At 47.8% G+C, this 25,267-nt stretch overlaps 1 protein-coding gene across 4 annotated transcripts in view; it reads left to right on the top strand.

Annotated features, from left to right (window-relative positions):
• Positions 1-823: 823 nt before the first annotated feature.
• The window catches only part of LOC138453201 (adhesion G protein-coupled receptor F5-like), a 584,850-nt gene continuing 560,406 nt past the window's right edge, over positions 824-25,267 (top strand). For 2 of the 4 annotated variants that reach the window (XM_069605825.1, XM_069605824.1), the window contains exons 1-2: positions 824-1,159; positions 12,395-12,472. The gene's annotated coding sequence lies outside the window, so the exon portion shown is untranslated. The remainder of the gene's footprint in view (positions 1,160-12,394; positions 12,473-25,267) is intronic. The other 2 variants (XM_069605826.1, XM_069605823.1) reach the window with 1 other exon arrangement.

The raw sequence follows: 25,267 nt of genomic DNA, 5'->3' as shown, positions 1-25,267 counted from the left end.
AGAGATCAGCACCCGCTGACCCCACTGGGTAGAGCGTCCGGATCTCTACAAAAGGAAAAGGTTGGCTGGCAGGGGTGCCTGTAGGCTATTGGGACGAGCCAGCAGGTGACCTCGTCGTTAGGTCACGCCCCCTTGATGAGCCCCGGCTCATTTTACAGTGCCACTTAAGGCATTGCATATACTCTCACTTCTCCTGCTCTCAGGTCACCTCCTTCAACCACTCCCTTTCATTTCTCCTTGTTCTCTTATCCGTTCTTAACCCTTAACCCCTTCTCCTTCGAACGTCTCCATTATTATACTCCATGTTCTCTCCTACTCCTACTGCGTCATTGGCTCGACAGTTGTGTGTATTACGGTTTTCTGTGAGTTTGTCAAAAAGATGTGATTTTTTTGTTTTTTTTTGGTTGATTTTTCTGCAAATGTATGCGGGGGAGACCGCTGGAGCCTCCCACCATAAGCCCACTGCATTATTTATTCAGCTAACCACCCCCCACCACACATATTTGCAGCAAAATTCGTCGAATTCGACAGAATCTGCTGGCAAAACCTCCCTATCCCTGTATTGCGAGCAACCTCCTTGATGTGTTGCAAATGCTAAAAACGTTCTGTGGGATAAACCAACAAATAACTGGAGAGGGGGTCCGTGCGAACCCTGGTAAAGCTTTCGTTTACCCGCCGTTTTTCACGAGGGCCAATGACTGGCGTTTCCGAAAGGTCTCGGTTAAAAATTAACCCTTTGGAACTCGCCGCCTGCCAAACCTGATTTTCTGGCTGTCTCTCCTTAATTCGACTGCCCTTTGTTCAGAATAGGAGAGAAGAGACACTCACGTAACGAGTTAGTCCACCCGACCTGAAAAATGTGACCCAGCCAGAAGCCAGTGGAAGTTCAGGCACTCGGGCCGCAGCCAAATACCTGAGCTGCCCGCCTGCTGCCACCAGGAAGTAACATTTAGAAAAGGACTGCAGGATTTGGGTTTAGGCTGGTGACTTTGGGATGAGGCTCGGAAGATAAAGGCCGCCAGTCAAACCATGCGCCCTCCCACAAGCAGCACGCGAGGATACTTTAGGAACGGACATACCACAAGGCAGGGCTCCCGCTGGTGCAGGGCACGCCACTCCGAAAGGCCAGCGCCCCCTTTACACCTGGAACACAGAGCAGGTACAGTGCATTCTAACTTCATTTAGAAGTACATGTATTTCAGTTGGTGTGTAAAAGGCTGAGTGCGACGATGACGTTTCGTTTGTTTAACATGAATAGACTTCGATAAGCTGCACACACGGTGGAAGAGTCCAGAGTAGCCCCTGCTGGCATCGAATGCAGTGTGCACATTGTTTATGTTGGCACGGACAGTGCGGGGAGGCGGGGTGGACAAGGCCATGCTTCTCCGCCCGCAGTGTTAATCTGTTTAAGCACGGCTATTGAGAAGGCATTTAATTATAAAATAGTCAACATCAAATGGACGATTTAATGCGATAGTTTCTGATCTGGGAACTAAGCCATTGGAATGGAGCCATGGGCGTAATTTTAGGGGGGGGCAAGGGTGTTTGTCCCCCAACTTTCATTGGACACCATTTTGTCCCCTTTCATTTGGCTTGGGCACCTTTTTTTCAGATGTCATGTCCCCCCCCAATATTTTCAGCAAAGTTACTCCACTGAATGGAGCTGACTCGTCTTTGCTTTGCTACTGGTCAGAGATAGCGGGTGTGAAACGAACGCGCTACTGTGCACAGCCAGCATGCCCAAATCTCGGAATGGTGCTCAGCATTTCATCTTTTACAGGTCATTGAGTACAATGAAATCCGGAGAATTAGTTACATTTGGTTGTGGTCACCAGTGGTGCCGACTAGGCGAGGTTTTCATCCACTACCCTGCCTCCCTAGGAAAATCACAGAGGGTTAGAGGTTATCCGCCCTGGCGTGGAAAATTACCGCCACTTTTCCTGCCGCGCCATACTACGAGTTTGATCCTGAAGTGAGTGATTTACCTCAAGCATCATGCTGGAGTTAAATCTTCCCACTTTCTGCTGAAAAATCTGAAAAATTGGTGGGATTACCGCAGAGGTAAATCTGCCGGTGGTAGTACTGCCGAAATTCCCCATGGAGTCCTATGGACTTCAAATTAATGGCGACTAACAGCACTACCATTTGCAATCTGCCAGTAAATCCGCCGGACTAAGTGGCAGTAACAGTAATTTCCATGGGCGTTTTTTTTTGGCAAATTTACCACCAAAATACCTCCCAACTCTTATTGAGGCACATGGTTACAGTGGATGAGAAGTGCATGAGAATTCTCACCCTTTTCTTTGCTTGCTCTGGCCGTAGCCCACAGTGATACTTTTTGTCCGAGAGCCGAAAAAAAAAAAAACACAATCATCAGCTGTGTTTTTTTGCTTTAACCACAGTTATCCCATAACAATTTACAAAGTAAAACTGAAAACCACCAGATGGTTTAATGTACTGTATGTAGGCTTAGTTGTCTTGGGACATGCAACAAGTATTCACATCATCCATATACATAAGACATATTGCTGTTTAAAGTATTGGTGAAGAGCAGATGATGTTATCACACAGGTAAATTAAAGTCATCTCTGTGATGCTCTAGGCGTCCTTGCTTGTAGGCAATCAGATTGGTTTCTGGTAGATGACAAAATAGAACTACAAGTACTGTGGAAAAATACAGAAAGGTGTGAGCTAAAAAAAAAAAAAAGGGCACACTTGCCAAACATCAATCCTTTACCCAGGAGAACCCCTGATGTAACAGGGAAAGGTGCAGTATTAAGGGCCCAATTGTACAAACTGTGCAACCAGACTACCTCGGCTCAAAGCTAGCCTTCCCCATGCAATTAATCCATGTGCTGACAGGCAAATCACTCCACCTAAACAGAGCTTGCTCTCTTTGGTTGCCGAATTGAGATCACCTAGAAGTGATTCCTCGAAGTGTGAACTAGGCAACACGCCATACTCATAAATGTTTTAATAGACTCTTGTGTTTGCATCAACTTTACTAGGAACATTTAATCATTCACATAGTTCCAATCAAATGTGGAATGCCGCTTGGCTTGTCCGTTGGTCATGGCACCTTCACTCGTGATCCATAGGGGGGCATGCCTGGACCAGGACTGTATTTGAAGTCCATTAGCATGATTTATCCCTACTCTCCCATCAGACTTGAGGCAGTGGCCATGCGGTCTCCATTTGCTACACAGTTTGTGAGTAGGGTGGTGGAGGAGAAGAAACTCATTTTAGGCATGTGGTCGGCTTGCATAATGCTACGCTTGCTCCTTCTACACATTGCTTTAGTTTTTGTGTGCGTAGTGTGTCAGTGCAGTTTGGCAGGAGACGCCAAGCGGTTTATGGTATGATGTGGCATTTATAATGCGCCTGTACACAAGTGTTTCTAGGCGTGGCAAGACAAGGAGGGGGAAACAAAGGGAGGACAAAATAAAGATCTTACTAAGCCTTGTGTCATTCAAATCACGCAAGTGCAGGGAAGAGGGAAGGGGAGAAGTACCAGGGGGGAGGCGAAGGTGGAAGTGCATTTAACTCACAAGTACAACCAGCTGCTGGCTCATAAGTGCAGAGAGAAGGGACTGTAGGGTTGCAGATACAGACCCTTAAGCACTGGGGGCGGGGGGGCGGAGGCAGTGCAAGGGCAACAGGACATGCAAGAGCCTGGGCCAGAGTTTAGAGGTTGACCAGGTGACCAGTGCGCGGAGCAGTCAGGTGCATCAGCAGGGCATAGGAAGAGAGAAAGCGGAAGCAAAAAGGAATTGTCTTGAGTTGATTCCGGAACTGGAGGTGGCTCTGCTCAAGTTTGAGGGGGGCAGGGAAGGTGTTCCAGAGGGAGGCCCCAGCCAAGGAGAGAGATCTGCTGCCAACTCTCTGCTTGGAGAATCGCCTGACCCTCAGAAAGTTGGAGGTGGATGAGCGTAGAGCTCGAGAAGGAAGATGTTTTGGAAGAGAAAGTTGGAGGTAGAGCGGGCCCAGGCCACAGAAAGCCTTGTGGGTGACGCAGAGGGTCTTGAACGTGATTGCTGCAGCCACACGGAGCCAGTGAAGAGATTGCAGAGCTCGAGAGATACAATCCCTGGGCTTGAGGGCAAGGACACATCTCGCAGTCCTGTTCTGGATACGTTGTAGAGGTCTAAGAGTAGAGGCAGGAAGATTTAGAAAGAGGCTGTTGCAATAGTCCAGCATAGAGAGGACCAGAGCTCCGGAGACAGTGAGCTTCTGGGGGAAAGTGAGAAAAGGAACAATACCTCTGCAGAGGTGAAGCTGATAGTTTGACTTCTTAGAGATGTCAGAGAAGTGAGGAAAGAAGGAGAGGGTGGAGTCAAAGATGACACCAAGGTTCATAGCCTCACAGGAAGGAGCAGGAAGAGGGCCCAGAGTGGACAGCCAGAGAGAGAGAGGAAAGGAGGGAGCAGGTGTCCCAATGAGGAGAATCTCAGTCTTACTGGCATTAAGGCAGAGATCATTGGTGGCACACCATTCCTGAATTGCAGCCAGCCAGTCTGGTATGAGAGTGAAGAGGTGCCAGGTAGTGGTTGAAGAGCCAGGGAGAGAGTTTAGACCTCTGGGGAACACCACAAGTAGAGAGAGAGATAGAAGAGAGGAAATACCCAAGTTGGACCTGAGAGAGTCGGTCAGTGAGAAAGGAGGTCAACCAGGCCAGGGCCTGATCAGTAATACCAAAGTTGTCGTGGAGGCCATTGAGCAGGATGGCATGGTTGACCATGTCAAAAGCATAGGATAAATCTAGGAGAATGAGGACAGAAGGGAGATTAGAGTCAAGATTGGAGAGCAATTCTTCATGGGTGTTGGAGAGCAATTTCTGTGCTTCTGGCAGCTCTGAAGACAGACTGGTGGTCATGGAGGCAACTAACAGATTCAGTATGCAGATTAAGCTTGTGTTCACTTTGAGGCTGGCTACAGTTTCCTTCATGGGGGAGTGGCCATTGAAGGACTGCAGGCCTTGAAATATAAACACACAGTGCAGAGGGTGCATGTTGGTGTGCATAGTGTGTCAGTTCAGTTTGGCAGGAGACGCCAAGCTGCTTGTGTTCACTTTGAGTCTGCCTCCAGTTTCCTTCATGGAGGAGTGGTCATTGAAGGACTGCAAGACTTGAAATATACACACACAGCGTGGAGCGCGCGCACTGGTGTGCGTAGTGTGTCAGTGCAGTTTGGCAGTTTGGTAAGAGAGGTGCCTCGAAGGTCTGATTTTGCCTCTTCTTCTGCTTCCTCTCTCATGCAGCACTAAAGTTGACCAGTGGGACTCTGAGGGCATAAGGCGAGAGGGTACTTTTGTCAGCATTGGGGGTCCGCACTCAAATGTACGATCTGAGAAGCATGAAGAAAGTACGACCAATGCAGGAATCCCAGCGGGATTCGGCTGCTAATCTTCAATTGGCAATTGATTTACCTCTGCCCACTTCCCCATATTTGCCAGAGGAGGGCCTCTCTGCTTTAGGGGCTATTGAGGCAATTGGGTGTAACCATCAGCCTGAGTACATTAAAAAAGACAATTTTTGATAAAAAGGCAAAAATAAACAAGAAGATTAAAATCTCCTCTTTTTTGATCCAGTGACATGACAACTCTTTCCCACGCAAACTTTGTCCGGGGAAATAAGGGTGAGGAGCTTACGTGTGCAGTCATGTATCAGTCTTTGCTAATGGGTCATATGACTGTTATGTCTGATGACACCCTGCTAAGTGTTTTGAAATACAATGAAGAGCAACTGGGCCACGAGACAGGATCTCATGAGGGAACCCTGGATCTCATGGGGGTGTTGCTGCATGATTCAGAGACTTCCATATCATCATACACGTCTACCCTGGCCCTGGTTCACCCTACAAGGCTGTGGGCCATGCTCAGGCAGGTGGACAATAGACTGACTGAAAGAACAGGCTTGGCTCTGGACTGGACTCTCATTGAAATCAATCAAGTACTTTGTGCCCTTGTGGACCTTTACGAAGGGCTTAAAATGGAATACAGGACCGAAGTCAAAACTTAGACTTTGCACAAAAAAACATAAGTAAACGAGGTTGGCAAACAAGGACAGCGAGGCTCAGCGCTAGGACCTGAAATATAAAGAGTGGTGTGAGGAGCGCTGCGGGTGAGTGTGGGTGTGGGGACTTGCCAAGTCCACCACCAATGAGACAGAACCAGGTTGATTTTACAGACACACTGCGCGCACACACAAAATAAATTGCAGTTGGTATGTGTTTAATTTCCAAAAAAAGGTAGCCTGACATGTGTTTCGAGCACTTGCTCTTCTACTGAGGCTGAGTAGTGGGAAGTCTTTGTTAATAAAACAATGTGTGTGGTAAGCAGAAAAAAACAGCTCCTGTTGACTGTTACAGCCGAGTTGCTGTTTCACGGGATTACCCTTTCAATTGACCTTGCAACTGCAATTTAAGTGGAGCCCATGATCCTTCTATATATTTTTTTGCTGCTTACCACACACATTGGGCCTCATTCCGAGTACGGCGCTAACCAATGGCGCTATTAACGCCTTGGTTGACGCCGTACCCAGACCGGCAGCGCCTTGGTGGATGGCGGAATTACCGCCCCATTCCAAGGTTGGCGGGGCGGTAATTCCCCAATCCCCATTTACCCTTCCCCATTCCCATTCTTGCCCCATAGGGCATAATGGGAGTGGGGAAGGCGTTAATTACGGCACCGTAAATTACGGTGGCGTAATTAACATCAAGGTCCCTTAGCGCCATGGTTTTTAACACCTGCTAAAAGCAGGTGTTAAAACCTCCATGGCGCAAAGGGAACTCGGAGTATGGCGGTAAGGGATTACCGCCACCGCTCTCGTTAGCGGTGGCCGCTATCCCTTACCGCCATACTCGGAATGAGGCCCATTGTGTTATTAACAAAGACTTCCCACTAATCACCCTCAGTAGAAGAGCAAGTGCTCGAAACACGTGTCAGGCTACCTTTTTTGGAAATTAAACACATACCAACTGCAATTTATTTTGTGTGTGCGCGCAGTGTGCACAAAACAACATGTCTCCCACCCATTCTAAAGGCAGAACTTTGGACTGGCTGGTCGACCATAATTGCAACTCCACCATCACCTCCAGCACCTTCCTCCCATGGACTGACCATAGCTGCATACAATTCACTATCCCCACAACTCCCCCCACTAAAACCAGTATACATAAACCTGCAACTTTAACAAGAAGCACCAAAAAATGTACCGCAGACAACGTACGGCCCCTTCTTAACTTACCATGCCTTGACCCTCCATTCTCTCAAGACCCAAATATCTTAGCAGATATTCTCAAGGTCACGCTCACCAACACAATTAACGCTATTGCGCCCCTAGAAGAAAAAACAGAAAAAAAGGCCTTCCATTTGAATTTAGGGTTCACAGACGACCTCCTAGCTCTGCGCAATATTAAACGACAGGTGCAAAAAAACTGGCAGGCCAACCCCTGCGACGCCACTAAAGATCTATTCAGAGAAACTGCTAAAAAATACAAAGCTGCCATTTTTAAGGCAAAATCAGATGCCTTCAACCGTCGAATATCAGACGCAAAGTCTCACTCAAAAGAACTGTTTATCATCTCTAAAGAGCTCACAGTGCCTCCCACCTTCACTGACGAGAACATCAAAGATGAAGCTTGGTGCAACAGTATCCAAGCCGCTATGCTCAACAAAATAGACCTCCTACAAAATAAAATCCCAGACCACTACAATACCCTATCTAAACTGAACCAGCCTACACAACCTCCACCATCCAGTAAACCCATGAACTTCCCTAAATTTGCCTTTAATGACGTCTCAGAACTAGAAGTCATAAACAGTCTAAAACATTTGAAACCTTCAATCTGCAAAGGCGATGCTTGCCCGCCTAAGTTAATCAAAGATTGCGCTGAACCACTTGCTCCACTTATCACCACTTTCATTAATGCCTCCTTTAAGACATGCTCTGACCCTGACAGCCTCAAAAAAGCCTGGGTTCGCCCCGTTCTAAAAAAACCTACTCTAGACCCCACGCTGCCCAACAACTACAGACCTATAATGACAGTCCCTTTCCTTCTCAAAATACTAGACAAAGTGGCACACAGCCAAATCCAACTCTACTTGGAATCAAACTCCATCTTAGGCAACAGACAGTCAGTCTTCCGTAAAGGCCATGGAACTGAGTCTGCTCTGCTTGACTTAAAAATCTGAGAAGCATGAAGAAAGTACGACCAATGCAGGAATCCCAGCGGGATTCGGCTGCTAATCTTCAATTGGCAATTGATTTACCTCTGCCCACTTCCCCATATTTGCCAGAGGAGGGCCTCTCTGCTTTAGGGGCTATTGAGGAAATTGGGTGTAACCATCAGCCTGAGTACATTAAAAAAGACAATTTTTGATAAAAAGGCAAAAATAAACAAGAAGATTAAAATCTCCTCTTTTTTGATCCAGTGACAAGACAACTCTTTGCCACGCAAACTTTGTCCGGGGAAATAAGGGTGAGGAGCTTACATGTGCAGTCATGTATCAGTCTTTGCTAATGGGTCATATGACTGTTATGTCTGATGACACCCTGCTAAGTGTTTTGAAATACAATGAAGAGCAACTGGGCCACAAGACAGGATCTCATGAGGGAACCCTGGATCTCATGGGGGTGTTGCTGCATGATTCAGAGACTTCCATATCATCATACACGTCTACCCTGGCCCTGGTTCACCCTACAAGGCTGTGGGCCATGCTCAGGCAGGTGGACAATAGACTGACTGAAAGAACGGGCTTGGCTCTGGACTGGACTCCCATAGAAATCAATCAAGTACTTTGTGCCCTTGTGGACCTTTACGAAGGGCTTAAAATGGAATACAGGACCGAAGTCAAAACTTAGACTTTGCACAAAAAAACATAAGTAAACGAGGTTGGCAAACAAGGACAGCGAGGCTCAGCGCTAGGACCTGAAATATAAAGAGTGGTGTGAGGAGCGCTGCGGGTGAGTGTGGGTGTGGGGACTTGCCAAGTCCACCACCAATGAGACAGAACCAGGTTGATTTTACAGACACACTGCGCGCACACACAAAATAAATTGCAGTTGGCATGTGTTTAATTTCCAAAAAAAGGTAGCCTGACACGTGTTTCGAGCACTTGCTCTTCTACTGAGGCTGAGTAGTGGGAAGTCTTTGTTAATAAAACAATGTGTGTGGTAAGCAGCAAAAAATAGCTCCTGTTGACTGTTACAGCCGAGTTGCTGTTTCACGGGATTACCCTTTCAATTGACCTTGCAACTGCAATTTAGTGGAGCCCACGATCCTTCTATATATTTTTTTGCTGCTTACCACACACATTGTGCCTCCTTTAAGACATGCTCTGACCCTGACAGCCTCAAAAAAGCCTGGGTTCGCCCCATTCTAAAAAAACCTACTCTAGACCCCACGCTGCGACCCCACGCTGCCCAACAACTACAGACCCATAATGACAGTCCCTTTCCTTATAAAAATACTAGACAAAGTGGCACACAGCCAAATCCAACTCTACTTGGAATCAAACTCCATTTTAGGCAACAGACAGTCAGTCTTCCGTAAAGGCCATGGAACTGAGTCTGCTCTGCTTGACTTAAAAAAACAAATAACAAAGATTCTGGACACAGGTAAACCCGCCCTCCTCCTCCTCCTAGACCTCTCTGCGTCATTTGACCTAGTGGACCATAAAATATACATGCAATATCAACAAACCTGTGTTGGTACTCATTTATCAACCTCAGAAGGATGAAAGGCTGAGTTGGCCTTGCCGGGATTCGAACCTGCAGATCACATACACATCAAAGCAGCGAGCGTACAACCCACTAAGCGATCTTACCGGCTATAGCTCTCCTACCAGCTATAGTAAAATGAGCAATTACATGTCTGAATGTTCAAAAAGTCAGAAAGCAAATTACACTCTGTAGTGGATACCATTAACTGGTAACTGAGGTGGAACAGCAGGCCATTTCATCTGGAGGTCTGGTGCAAAGTTGACTACATGTCAAGCCTTTTTTGATCTACTTTTCAGGCTTAAGAGGGTTGTCAAAATACATACCATTGGGAGGGTTCATAACTGTGTATTAAAGAATTTAGAGTAGCGCAGTGAAGCAGCACACGGCATCCCGTACTCTGTTTGCCAGGAAGATGGGAAAGATAGACACATTACAACAAAGCATTAATTGTGGCACAAAGAAATCAAGGGCCACTTAATGTGATGGTCAAACATTTCTACACTTTACACAAGCTTTTAGGCACAAGGAGTTTGTCAAGTGACCAATGACACCGAGATGGAATGTCTTGTGATGATCGTAATAGAGACAACGGCAGAAAAAACATGCTATAACTGCAATTTTCGAAAAGCAAAATACATAGGGCCTCATTACATGGTAGGCGGTAACCATGGCGCTATTAGCGCCATGGTTGCCGCCGATATTTTACCGTGTCTGCCTTGGTGGATGGCGGAATTACCGCCCTACTCCAAGGTGAGCGGGGGCGGTAATTCCCCATTCACCAAGGCACTTCCCCATTCCCATTTTTGCCCCCATAGGGCATAATGGGAATGGGGAAGGCGCTAATTACGGTACCGCAAATTACGGTACAGTAATTAGCACCAAGGTCCCTTTGCGGCACCCTACTTTAACGGCTGGTAAAACCAGCCGTTAAGGTCGGGTCCCGCAAAGGGAACTCGTAGTAAGGCGGTAAGGGTTTACTGGTACCGATGCCCTTACCGGTATCGGTAAACCCTTACCGCCTACCGTGTAATGAGGCCCATAGTCCGAAATGGATTCTTATTCTACTCTAAATGCTTTTTGGACGTTTTTGTTTGCATTGTGAATTTTAGACAGACTAAATCAGTGACTCACCCCCTAAAGTGTGCCTGAAATAAACCTTTAATGATTCTAGCAATTATTGTAGAGAATTGCAGAAAGACATATTATTTGTTATTCCTATTCTTTCTTATTTGGGGTCACTGCTGAAAGTGTTACACTTGTGGAACCCCTTGTTTTTTTAAGAGGCCTGAACAAGAAAGCCAGCCACTCCAGAAACAAAGAGCCAGATGGTGCTTGCCACAGCCTATGAGCTTACATTTTTTTAGGGGTAGCAAGGGAGACCTCAGGGGTTGCAGTTGCGAACCCTGGCAACCCCCAAATGACATTGCTGCGAGAAGGGCGATTGGGCAATAGTTTTAGGGTCTTCCCTGTTGCCCTTCTTGAAAATCGAGACCACAATAACTCTTCTCCAAGACTCTGGGAGAGAACGATTCTGGACTATTCGCTTGAACGAGAGGTGGGTGAAGGAGGCCCACAAATCCGGGTTCTTTTTTAGCATGGCAATAGTTAGGCCATCAGGTCCAGGAGCACGAGAGCCGTTCCACTTTGCCAGCTTTCCTATTATGTCCTTGATGGCGTGAGGACTATCCCATAGCTCTGTTTCCTTATTTATTTTGAAAAAGCTAGGGTCTCTGTTCTCTTCGTAAAGATCCCAAAAATGGACAACCCATGCTTGCCCCAGGACCCGGTTGATCTGCGGTAGAGTTCCGGTCCCCGAACAGTTTTTCTCCAGAGACCAGAATTTGCGTGTTCTCCTCCCACAGATTATTTTTAGCCTGTTTTCGGAGTCCAGCTGGTACATCTTTAATCGGTGTGCACGCAGCCAGTTCTTATAATTCCACCACTAATAAACAGGATTTCATTTAAATGCACTTCTGAAAACCAAGGTATTTGACCATGCCGGGTGCAACGCGTAGCTTGTGGTGGATTCTCCTGTGCCTCGCAGTGGATTAGGTACGAATGGCAGGATCTCGTGTGGTGGAGGAATCCTCTCCAGACAGGCTTGGTGCTAGACACAAGCAGTCGGTGTGGTTTCTCTGGGCGGCACATAGTCGAGGGTACACGCGGGGGGACGGAGTCCACCCACTTTTTTCAGAGGGTGGACTCAGTCCCCCCCCCAACTAAAATGAGAAACATTGAATGTCCTCTTTGAATTTATGAATTAAAGCCGACCGCGGGGATCGAAACACAGTTGTCAGGTTTGCAGGCCGGACACTTCACCACTGCACTATATAACCTGATGACAATTAACAAATAACGAACAACTAAAGGTGAAATGTCCCATTTTAGGACTGCAAGTCTGAGGGGAAGCATTTGTATTGGTTCATGGAGTTTAAAACATCTGCACCTTTTAACGTTTTCAAAAACACTATTAGAAGAAAATATCCTCTCTTGGTTTTGTGTGTGTGTGTTGATTTTATGAAAGGCAAATGCCATTCGTCCTGTGCAATTTGGGTGGTTATGCAAAGCCAATTTAATGAAATGTGCATATTTCACCTTGGTATGCTAATTTATGGTGACGTCATATCCCATTCATTGCGTTGGTTGATGAGTCGCCCCACTCTAATTTTTAGGAATTGACCCCACGCCCGGCAGACAGCAGGTGCCGCCTGTGTAACCTTGAGAGCGTATTCTGGAGAAGCTGTTTCCAGGTAAGGCTCTTCTTCTTCCCCGCAACGCCATGCCAACTCTCCCCTCTACCCGTATGAGGACCTGGACACACAGCTCACATCCCCCCTGTGGGCCAGAAGAGGCGCCCCTGCAGGTTTCATCGGGCCTCGCAAATACTGAGATACTTAACAGTCTTGGTTATTGGTAGAGCGTTTAAATGGGAAGCCCTTTATCAGTGTTAGTTCATTGCCCTAAGCATTTTTTCCGGTAGGACTGCTAGACATTTTGACTTTTGATGATGAGAACAGTAATAGGATCCAGTTAGGCACCCAAATCGGAGCTTTCTTTCAGGACAGTTAAAATGGGTCACAAACACAGTTTAAACTAAAGTGTCTCCTTGATGTTCATGTGTGCTTATTTCACACACCAAATTAGCTTTTTTGTGGAACTTCCCATGTTCTCCACATTGTATATGCAGTACGCAAGTGCCAGGCAATGACTAAAAGCAGGTGACCTTGTCATACAGTATATTTTGCTATGGGAATTTAAGTCGCAACATTTTGTTTTCAAAACTGACAGACCATTTCTTAGCCGCACCATGGCTTGCATTCTGAATTGTAGTCTTTCATTTAAGGTGGCGAAAATCACTTTGTAATCCTACTCATTGTGCTTAACGTATTCAGGGATCTACATGTGTGTGAGAGCGGTGTACCACTATTTGTGAACTTTTAAAGTCACTCTGCAAAGCAGGGTACTCTTAAAGGAAAAACACATATATCTATTAACCACACAAGGGAAATGATGTGGTCAAGTGCCTAAACTGCACACTGGTCTCAAATCCTGGCTTCACCATTTAAATGAAGTGTGTAATCTTGAGCATATTACTATTATATCTGATGTGCCTTATCCATCGCAATTAAGAGTCTCGGGAAGTGATTCATTTCACAATATCTGCTACTCAATAAAGCCACACTCCTGATAATAATAATAATAATAATCATCATAATAATCATAATAATAATAATCAGTGACCATTTATATATTGCATGTCACAAAATGTATTTGTTTGTTGTATTACACCTGGCATCTTCATGTAATGTAACTTCCCATGATCTCTCTGAGTATCAAAGACCCGTGTCATGTCCTGTTTGTGGTGCCGCTGTGATATCAATACATATTCATTTTTGGTGGCTCTTTTTCGGTACAGGGCCTAGCATATCTTAGAATCGTAGGTCGGCGTCTCGCGTTTGATCGGAGAGCAGACGCGCAGGGACAGGAGAGTACATTGTCGAGGTGGGATTTAACCCGTGAATGTTTGCATTGAACGACTTGGGGAAAAAGAAAATGTACATGATATGATATGATATGGCATTTATAACGCGCGTATACACAAGTGTTTCAAGGCGCGACGAGGCAGGGGGGAAAGGGGAGACAGACAATGATCCTACTAGGCCAGGTGTCATTCGGATCGCACAAGTGCAACGGTAGTGGGGAGGGGAAAAAGTGCAAGGGGGAAAGGGAGAGGGGAAGTGCAGTATATGGTTAGTAGAATAGCAAAAAATAAATAATAAGGGCCAGCTGGTGGCAAGTGCAAGGTAAGTGCAGACAAGTGCTGGGAAGGGGGGCTGTAGGGATACAGAGACAGTCCCACAGTGCAGGGGTTGCCAGGGAGGCAGTGCAGGGGAGAGTGGCTGGGACAAGGACCGAGTTCGGTGGGTAGGCCAGTAGCAGATTCAGTGCAGTTTCAGTAATTTTAGCAGGGGAGAGAAAGCGGAGGCAAAGAGGAAGGTTTTGAGGTGCTTCCGGAACCAGAGATGGTTCTCCTCAAGTTTCAGGGAGGCAGGAAGGCTGTTCCAGAGGGAGGCCCCTGCTGCCGAGAGAGATCTACCCACAACTCGTTGCTTGGAGAAGCGGCTGAACCTGAGGGAGTTGGAGATGGATGAGCGGAGAGCTCGAGAAGGAAGATACTTTGGAAGAGAGAGTTGAAGGTATTTTGGCCCAAGGCCCCAGAAGGCCTTGTGGACAATGCAGAGGGTTTTGAACTTAATCCTTGCAGCCACTGGGAGCCGGTGTAGCGATTTCAGTCCTGGAGAGATACGGTCCCTGGACTTGAGGCCAAGGACAAGTCTCACAGTCCTGTTCTGGATGAGTTGTAAAGGGCGGAGAGTAGAGACAGGCAGATTTAGATAGAGGCCGTTACAGTAGTCCAGCTTCGAGAGTACAATACATGTTTATGACGACATAATTGTCCAGATTTGAAAAAGGCACGAGGTGTGCCGAAACACGTGTTATCACATGGGCTCTCCCATGGGAGTGAAAATTATGATTAAAATATTCAGTTCAATATTGGATTTAAACCGTGGAGCAGTTTTTTTGTGAGAAATAATTCTCACTTCATACATCGGAGGGGGGAATTGGTCCTCTGACTTTCTCACACACGCGACACAAGGTATACCTTAAGCCATAAGAGAATTGGCTGCAGGGAATAAGATGTTGATAGCGAAACAATCCCATCTCAACTAAACAGTATCCTAGAGCTTGCCCTGCCTCCAGACACTACTCTCAGGCTCCGCTAGTAGGCAGGTCCCGCGCAGATTCATCAGGGAGCCCTGTGCTTCCTCTCACGCTGCCAATGACTCGATCCAGCCCTGGCTGTGGCACAGTCTGTTCAACATGTGGCCAATTCGTTCTCAGCCCTGGAAAGGCTTCAGGGGCTGGGGCAGTGGCAGTCGCAAGTCAGGCTGCGAGTGACCTGTGTTGGACTCTTCCGCAGACCCTTGGGCCTTTTCGAGGTACTCGCCCGTCAGCGTGGCACCTCCAGTTTCTTGATAGGGCAGTCGGTCTCTGCCACCACCAACTCTTCTAAGTGCAGGTACAGTAGACTTGTCTCCACCGTTTATTTCCCTTGAGATCATTTTAAAACCAGGTACAAATTGACACAGCTATTTTAGCACACCTGTGAGGATTAGAACAGAATTCTTCATTTTTTCGGCTGTAGGACTGTCAGTCTCTTATTCCGTGGCACGAAGAGCACAACCAGGTGAAACAACTTTTGTACTCAAGCGTTGTGTGATGGTTCACACCTTTGAATTGTGCGGACAGGATCCAATCCATCGTGACACACTTTTCCTGCTGATGGATTTTGTATGTGTTTCCCTGTTAAGTGCTGGTCATGCTGCCAGCAGGCTTCATCCAGTCGTGGCCCCACCACCTGCACCACAAGAAGGTGACCTTCATGACACTGGGCTAGCCGGAAGCCACACACCGGAAGAAGACAATGCTGACAGCCAAACACACCCTCCCTCCTGATTTCTCTTTCGGGCACACTAAGGGTTAAGTGTCTGGAGTGGCGGTGGGGCTGGAGCTCACGCGTCTTCTTCTAGGAGCAGGTGTTTAACACTGAAACTATGTGGTTGGTATTTGGAGGTCACCTGGGGCAGATAGATCTCTTGCTTTAGATTAAAATGGCCGCACTTTACAAGTAAGTAAACAAATGGATGCGTCATGGCGGAGATTCCCAGGAATGCGTGTACGTGAGGTCCTGGCCACTCCCTCACATGCAGTACTTGCATTTCTTGTCTAATTGCTTTTATCGCGCATGTGGTGTCCCTCCCCCCCCCCCGTCATTGGGCTGCCTGCCCCATGTGACTATTGCTTTTTGTTGTGAACACCTCTGGCGTTTAAGCATTTTTTTTTATTGGGATAAGGACTAGGGCGTGTCATGGCAATTCCAACTGAATCCCAAAGCAAAATACACTAAAACAAGTGTTAAAAGTATTTCAGAACATTTATGTTAAGGAATCCCACCCTATTCACCTTCCACACCGATTGGGATATTATAACGTTAATTAGGAAATAGTAATATCCAATAGTACAGAGCATAGAAGCCGGCATGTGGCACTGTCTGAAAACGTGATCCCACGCATGGATCTTTCAAATGCCAGAACGTCCACACAGGTGGGGCTGCGCATTAATCAGACGTGTTCTGTCGTCTGTTTTTCAAAAGCACCAAACGAGCTGTAAGCAGAGGTGTGTCCTGTGGTGGCACGTGCTACCCCTGGAATCGGATTGCGCATTCCAGGTGCCACCCCATTCTGTGGTGTGTATATGTGTTGGTGCGTGGGTATTTCATGCCACCCCTGCATAAGTCAGTGCCCCATTTGGGCCACCCCAATCAAAAGAGCTAGGACACGCCACTGGCTGTATGCATATGAAAACACTTCTCTGGTAGCTCGGGGTTTTGCACATTTTTAGAGCAGCAGACAAGTACCTCTTTTCTCCTACCTATGCTTGTAAAAGTCACCCACACACATGCAATAGGACATGCAGATGAATTAAAGCTGCATTCTTCCAATTCGCCCCTCACGCCTACTATCCCGCTTCCCTCGCACCACAACCCACCCCTATAAACAGATAACAGAACACAGCCAACTTTGTGTGGGCAGAAGGGGGCCAGGGCTGCTTTATTTTGGCAGGATTTAACTTATAGGCACTCCATAACAGCGCTGGGTCCAAGATGAATCCCCAAATAAGGATGCATACTTATTTCTCCCGGGGTCACTCAGAGGGTCGCATGATCACTCCACCAGCCGGGGGCCCGGCCCGTAACCTTTACCCGTGTCCCTTTCTGACGCTCGCGCTCCTTCTGTAAATGGGACTTGGGCCCCCGACTGGTTCCATGTCCAATTCTTTTTTTCTATGTTTTGTTCGGGTCTCGGTCTTTTGACCAAATATAATTGTTTTCTTCTTTAGTCTGGCCTCGTACCCATCACTTCTCACAGTTTCTTCAGCCACACTCACATATTTGTGACTCCCCCATCTTCCCCACGGTCTCTCAGAGGACTCCCCCATCTTCCCCACGGTCTCTCAGAGGACTCCCCCATCTTCCCCACGTGACTCCCCCATCTTCCCCATGGTCTCTCAGAGGACTCCACATCTTCCCCATGGTCCCTCAGAGGACTCCCCCATCTTCCCCATGGGACTCCCCCATCTTCCCCATGGTCCCTCAGAGGACTCCCCATCTTCCCCACGGGACTCCCCCATCTTCCCCATGGTCTCTCAGAGGACTCCCCCATCTTCCCCACGGTCTCTCAGAGGACTCCCCCATCTTCCCCATGGTCTCTCAGAGGACTCCCCCATTTTCCCCACGGTCCCTCAGAGGACTCCCCCATCTTCCCCACGGTCTCTCAGAGGACTCCCCCATCTTCCCCATGGTCCCTCAGAGGACTCCCCCATCTTCCCCACGGTCCCTCAGAGGACTCCCCCATCTTCCCCATGGTCTCTCAGAGGACTCCTCCATCTTCCACATGGTCTCTCAGAGGACTCCCCCATCTTCCCCACGGTCTCTCAGAGGACTCCCCCATCTTCCCCACGGTCTCTCAGAGGACTCCCCATCTTCCCCATGGTCTCTCAGAGGACTCCTCCATCTTCCCCATGGTCCCTCAGAGGACTTGCACTCCCGAGTGCCGTCAATGTACGCTTGCGGCTCTGCAGTATGTGGCATCCCACAGAATGAACCAGGGCTGGAAATGGGAATTATTAACTGTGGGATCCCAACAGCGACATGAGAAGAAGGGTGGTTGCAGTTCAAATTGAAATATGCACATTTGATTAAATTGCCTTTTCACAACCACCCACATCGCATAGGACAAAAGTCATTCGCCTTCCATAAATTCAACACGTTAAAATGTGCACAAGTAAACTCGAAGAACAAATAGAATGGTTTTTCCTGAATGTTTGCAGTAACGAAATTGGACATTTCACCGTAGTTGTTTTTCATCAGGTTATGTAGTGAAGTGGCGAGTTGTCCAGCATGCAAACCTGATGGCTGTGGTTCAATGGGGCTGAGTCCGCCCTAACCTGGGCAAAAAGAACGAACGTAAAATGAACGTGCGTTATTTTGCTTCACCTGCATTCTTTTTGCCAATGTGCTGGAAGCATTAGAGTCATTGCTGCAGAGACAAAGCCACACTCAGGCAGGGAGTCGAGGCTGTGCAGTCCTGCAACCATAACAAAACCAAAAAAAAGCAATTAGTGAAAGCTGCCCCCCACCAAAATTATTGAGATTCCAGGATCTTTCCCGGAGACCGGAGAAATGGTTAAAATTCCTGAGTCTCCGGAAAAATCCAGAGGTTAGGCAGGTATGATTTCTTCCTGTAGAGCACACTACTAACAAGCACATTCCCAAGTCTCCCGACAAGACGTTTGTGGTCTCGTGGGTACATCTTTCCACCTTTGTGCTCAGGGTTTCAATCGACTCTTCTGCAGGAAAAGCAGGTAAAACCCCAGGATATCCAGGGACATGTTTTTCCAGGATCTGGGAAAATCCAGCCCGATGCCTGAAACAGAGAAATAACGCCAGTAAGAAATCAACCTCACTGTGTAACTTCGAATGTGAGGGTGGGGGGTGCGCGGGTTTCTTGATTGCAGTGTGGGGGCTTAACGTTTCCACACTGCTTCTAAACCCCCTATAGGTGCCCCTTCCCATTGACTTGGAGTCCCGCCCCTTCCCCAAACACAGCCCCTGCCTCTCCCCACCACACTGCCCACCCCACCCCACGTGGACACCTGCAGCGTAGCTGTTTTTCTTCTGTCTCTGCGCCAGCCACACCTAGCCCACTGTTACCCACTGTTACTAGGGGGTGTTGTGCTGCAGGGCAGTGGGCGTCACTGCTAGGGGCAGCTTCCCCCCTGGCCTCCCTCGCAGTGGACTGCCGAGCAGCGCAACCTGTGTGTACACAACGCTCTGAGGTTTCAGTTGGAAGGTGGCAGCCATGAGTGGCGAATCCAGTCCGGGTTCTTCACATTCTGGAACTCACAGACCCTGAAGAATGGAATTATTTGCGTGTAAACCGGGGACTTGCGTGCCATTCTGCCGCAAATCCCTATTCATCAAACACGGATTTGCGGGCAGAACGGCACGCAAATCCCCACCAGGGCCACAGTTTTGTTTCATAGTCCATGCAAAAAAACGTGCAACTCTGACAAGGATGTGTACAGTCTGGAGATAGCAATGCAGCAGTGCCAGTACATCTCTCAAACTGCACACTCCCAAAGGAAGAGCGTTCAGCTGTTTGGGAGGTATTTGCATTGAAGTCAATGAGGCGAACCCTTCTTTGTGGGGGTGAACGGATGAAAGTGATTGGCTGGAAGTGTGATCGCCAAGAGGTATGTGAAACTTTTGGTTCATTAGACGGGCCAGGGTGAGTAAAAGGAGGGTCACACCATCCAACCGAGGGAGAATGGGATGGTAGGGTTCAGGGTTAAGTATGATATGATATGGCATTTATAACGTGCCTATACACAAGTGCTTCAAGGCACGACGAGGCAAGGGAGGGGGAACAGAGGGAGGACAGACAATGATCCTACTAGGCCAGGTGTCATTCAGATCGTGCAAGTGCATGGGAAGGGGGAAAAGGGAAAAGTACGAGGGGGAAGGGAGAAGGGAAAGTGCAGTTCACGGGAAAGTAGAATAAATAAGATAAATAAAACGGCCAGCTAGTGGCAAGTGCAAGGAAAGTGCAGACATAGGTGCTGGTAGGGGGACTGTAGGGATACAGAAAAACGGTCCCCAGGTGCAGGGGTTGCCAGGGAGGCAGTGCAGGTGGGCAATTGACGGGGCTTGGGCCAGAGATCAGAAAAGGTGGCCAGGTAACCAGTGCAGTTTCTGTCAGGAATTCAGCAGGGGAGAGGGGGAGATAAAGCAGAAGCAAAGAGGAAGGTTTTGAGGTGCTTCCAGAATCGGAGATTGTTCTCCTCAAGTTTCAGGGAGGCAGGAAGGCTGTTCCAGAGGGAGGCCCCTGCCGAAGAGAGTGATCTGCCACCAACTCGTTGCTTGGAGAAACGATTGACCCTGAGGGAGTTGCGAAGGGCTCGAGAAGGAAGATATTTAGGAAGAGAGAGTTGAAGGTATTGAGGCCCTAGGCCCCAGAAGGCCTTGTGGACGATGCAGAGGGTTTTGAACTTAATCCTTGCAGCCACTGGGAGCCAGTGCAGAGATTGCAGTCCTGGAGAGATACGATCCCTGGGCTTGAGGCCAATGACAAGAAAAGTTGGGGCAGGGCCGGGGGCGGGCACTCCAATGTTCGCAATGGTAAGAGACACCACAGGAAGTGAAAATACCCTAAAGTGAAATATGCCCATTTCATTCAATTTGTCTTTGCCAACTGAAGAAAGTGTACAGCACCAATAAGCATTGTCAAGAGATCACATTTTCTAATAATATTGCTGGCTAAATAGAAAGGGTGTGCACCTTTCATATTTAAGACTCTGCAACAAAACATGTGTTGAATAGCAGAACGTCAATATAAGACATATCCTCGGCTCATGATATGCGCTCAATTTAGTCTTGTGGCTATGTCTCTGGTCTACAAGCCACGTGAAATGGGTTCTTCGAATCCCGACCGCGGCACTGCTTATTTCAAGTGGGGGCAGCACGTTTAAAAAATAAAATCCTTTAAAACACACAGTGCGGATGGCATCTGCCCTCTGAACAAAGTGGACGGATGACTTCCAGCCGCTGTGCCCTCGACTTGTGTCCTGGCGGGGTTGGTGCACAATATAGAAATGGGCAGGACAGTTTCTAGTCCATTTGGTGCCCTGGGCGAAACACTAAAATGAGCCCCCCCAACCCGCCGCCATCGCGCACGAAATGCGCGCGACTCCCTAACTACACTCCACGGTTAAGTAACTCCTACCCAATGTCAATAAATCACTGCTATACAAATGAAACAGGTTTTATTACATTGTGATTCAGGAACTTTGCTGTAATTCCTCAGACAAAGCCGAGTACACTAACAGTACAGACTAATCTTGATTTATGAAGATTTGTGTCAATTTTTTGTCTATGTTAAGGGCACTCCCCATGACTTTGCTGCTGCGAAAGCATTTATTTTGCGCCCTTCACCCCCAAGCCTCTGCTCCTTATTGGTTTCCCCATGCCCTGCCTCCTGGCCCTGTAATCTCTGAATGTAGTTAACATTTAAAAATGTACCGGGAACTAACAAGAGAATGTTTATTTCTGAGGCCTGATGGGTGCTGCTTTGTTGGCTGATGTTCCATGTGCACATGTGGTGCTGGCCGTTATGTGCACTTGCACTGTTCCTTGAAGATCACTTTAATTAAAAAATCCCTTGTTCACTAGCGCATTGCACGTTGCCGGCCCCTTATTGTGATCACACCCATCTCTGTCACGGTTGTTGCCTGCTTCTGTTACCTCTTCCTCTCCTCCTTCATCACTTCATCCCCATTGCAGGCAACCGGGAGTGTGACACTGTGCACGTAGAGTGGCACCAGAACAGCAGTAGCATCATAGCGAAGGCTATCTGACTGGCAACAAGGCCCCAGAAAAAGCCCCGTGTAGGGCAGCATTGCAGCCACCGCAGTAAATCCTGCAACGGACCTTTATACTAGAGCACCAGTGTGTAGCCACAAGATGGTTCTGTGGGGTGAGTGCTCGCTGCCAACGGGTGATCTCAGTTTTGAACGACAGCCTACCACCCTATTCAGGCTAATGAAGTGACCACCATTGAGTTGAGTCATTCTAACAATCATTACCATTGGTTTTGTGACGGCACGTAATGGGCATTTGCCAGCAGGGTAGGAAATGGGCCGGAACAAGATGGAGACGAGGCTCAGGGGTTTGCCTAGGAAACTCCCAGATCTGTTCCCATGTCGAGCTCTCCCGCATGAGTTGGGCACGCTTCAGAAGACTCAGCATGCAAGACATAATTCAGAACCAGCCAACACTTCTCCAAGTGCCCAAATTGGTATGTATTCTTTGTAATTTATAGAAGTGTTTTAATAAGGGTGAGTATTGTGATCAATTAAAGGAAGAGAGTGCAACTTCTGTTACTCGCTCAAAAGAGTTTCTTGCTGAATCACTATCACAGGCAGGTTTGAAATTTAAAATGGTGGGCTTTCTTATGTTCCCAAAATGCTCCTTGCTTTTATGGCCTGGCCACTTGTCCCCACACTCTTTCCAGCACTGTTTGCCAGGCTCTGCCATAACGTTACTACGTGGACATAAGATAGTAGCAGCTGGAAAATGTGTACATGGGCAAATTCCTATTTAATGCCTATACCCAAGCCCAGATTTCAGTGCAAAGAGCAGATGCAAGGACACACCTCCTGCATATACATCAAGTGGCGGAAGGCACATTTTAAGACTTTTTTTTACTACACCAGTAGCGCATTTAAAACTACAATTAAGCCATTAAGGTTCAGAAGAGTACCCCAAAATAATACTAGCAGGCCCTAAGCACACAGTTGATTCTATGGCTTGATATAACTAGTTCAAATGGAGACCAGGAAGACCTATTTTGGGCGGAAAGGAGCAGGTAGTAGGTGGGAATGGTTGCAGGGATTAGCACGGCAATGGCGAGACAATGGGTGGGCCAATAATCAAACCCCACACACATGCTGTGTATTCCAACCAGTTGTCCTGCTAGCGCTACGTCAATGCAATCATTTCAGCTTGTAAGTAGCACTAAGTGCCACCCAACACACCCAAAAAAAGAAATCCAGAAAGGTGGATAGGGGAATCGCTGGAGATCTGCAAGAGTGACTGAGATAATAAACCCCACGCCCCCCTTCGTCCGGGAGAAATACTGCCCCCTTTGTGATCGTGATAAAGTGGGGTGCATGGAAAGGCAGTGGAGTAAGATTTTGCTAAGACAGAAAAGAACAGCACCCATAATATTGCGGCGGTTTCTGAAGTTCGAAAAAGTGTGTGGTGACTATGATGTCATTTGTTTGAACAGTACTTGCTCTCTGATCCAACTCATATCAGGCCCCACACACATTGCTGGCCACTCCCCAAGAATCAACCCCATGTTTGAAATATCCTCTTCTGTTATTTTAGGAGCAATCAAAATACACAAAAAAACGAGTTTTAAGAGCAGAAAATCCCTGGCGAGCAACCATGGTTGCCAGATGAAAGCTGTGTACGCCTGGCCACCGTCTCACAAATGTAAGCCACAGGAATGTCCATATTGTTAGTTCTCCGAAGTGACGCGCGGTGCACTATAAAACCCCCATCAACTTCTGTGGCACTGGAAATCTACTGGAGACTATGGGCCTCATTACACGGTAGGCGGTAGGGGTTTACCGTACCGGTAAGGGCACGGTACCGCTAAACCCCTACCGCCTTACTACGAGTTCCCTTTGCGGGACCCGACTTTAACGGCTGGTAAAACCAGCCGTTAAAGTAGGGTGCCGTAAAGGGACCTCGGAGCTAATTACGGTACCGCAATTTGCGGTACCCTAATTAGCACCTTCCCCATTCCCATTATGCCCTATGGGGGCAAAAATGAGAATGGGGAAGAGCCTTGGTGAATGGGGAATTACCGCCACCGCTCACCTTGGAGTAGGGCGGTAATTTCGCCATCCACCAAGGCGGACACGGTAAAATACCGGCGGCAACCATGGCGCTAATAGCGCCATGGTTACCGCCTACTGTGTAATGAGGCCCTAAGACACATTATTTTTAAAATGTCAGAAATCATTTTGGTTAAATCACTTGCGGTGAAGCACAGTTTCAGTAACATAGGTAAAGGGGTTAAAAGCCGGCCCATTGAAAGTAAATCATGGTAAAAAGCTTGCAATACCTATAGTGTGAGAGCTCAGAAGTTATAAGATTCCACTCACACTTAAGTGAGCCCATCCACTTAAAGCTCTTGTATAGCCTGCAGATGTTTCAGGGCCATTGAATCTTCGAGGGTTTACTGACACCAACCAAGTCAATAGGTAGGGAAACCTGAATGATCAAATCGGGGGGTTCCCGCAAAATAAGTGTGCTTTATGTTTTGTTTTATGTTTGTCAGCTTTCGTACAGCACCAGTCCATACCATAGTGGTCCTAAGTGCGGAGGCATGTTCTGCCACTGCCAGTGTACAGAGTTACCAGAACTAAGGCTCTTTATGGAGTTCCCATCTGATGAGCAGTCTTGGCATAAATGCAGAAGGGAAGATTGCAATGGTCTGATGCCCGATGAGTCCTGCACCAAGGAATCAGGAGCCCAGGTTTCCAGATCCAGCCTCCACCTCTAAGGGACAGTGGCAGTTCACCCATCGGGGATGTGTGGGCGGTGCCCCACCAGCTATAACAGGTGAGACTGAATGCTCCTATCATGTCCGTGAGTCACTAGCAGCCTGACTCGGATTCCCTCATTCAAGGACACGGTGGCTAATCCTGCTGCGCGTGCATAGTTTACATGCTCGTCATGGTTGCGGAGCAGAGGCTCCCAGGATCTGTTGTGGGAGGCGGGTGCTAAAACTGCTGTGCCAGAGAAATCAACAGTGCTTGACCCAGACCCTTAGCTGGGCTTTCAGAGAGTGGTTTGGGAAATGTGGCTTGCTGACCGCACTCCATCCTTCTTCGGGGCAGGGACAGGAGGAAAGGTCAAGGGATGTGTCTCAAGCCAAGGCAGGCATTAAGTGGTACTGGACTCCTTAACGTCACCACAACCCCACCTCAGCTTTTGTTGTTACGTAGTGTGGACTGTTTTCCTTCTCCATTCAGAAGGCCTGCCTTTCCTTATAGACCCAGGTCCTGAGGGTTAACCCTACATTGCTGAGCAGGTATTAGTAACATGACCCAACAAGGGGGCTTTCCCCAGACTAAGCAACTCTACCGCAGTCTAACCACCACAGGTGTGCAGCATTGCACTAGGTCTGGCATTGTGGATGTGCCCCTGCCTCACTGTTCATGCAATTCAGGATATACATTTTCTATACTAGGCCAAGGGCAGGAATCCAACTTGCTGGCCAGCGAGAGGACTGGAATACTGCCAAGCTCAAATCTCTTCTGGATTGCAAAAGTCTTTCTAAGCTAAGAGG

The sequence above is a fragment of the Ambystoma mexicanum genome, chromosome 4p (assembly GCF_040938575.1).
Source record: "Ambystoma mexicanum isolate Mex_15411 chromosome 4p, UKY_AmexF1_1, whole genome shotgun sequence".
Taxonomy (NCBI): Eukaryota; Metazoa; Chordata; class Amphibia; order Caudata; family Ambystomatidae; genus Ambystoma; species Ambystoma mexicanum.
The sequence above is the reverse complement of the archived record's forward strand: the minus strand, read 5'-3'. Positions and strand labels throughout refer to the sequence as shown.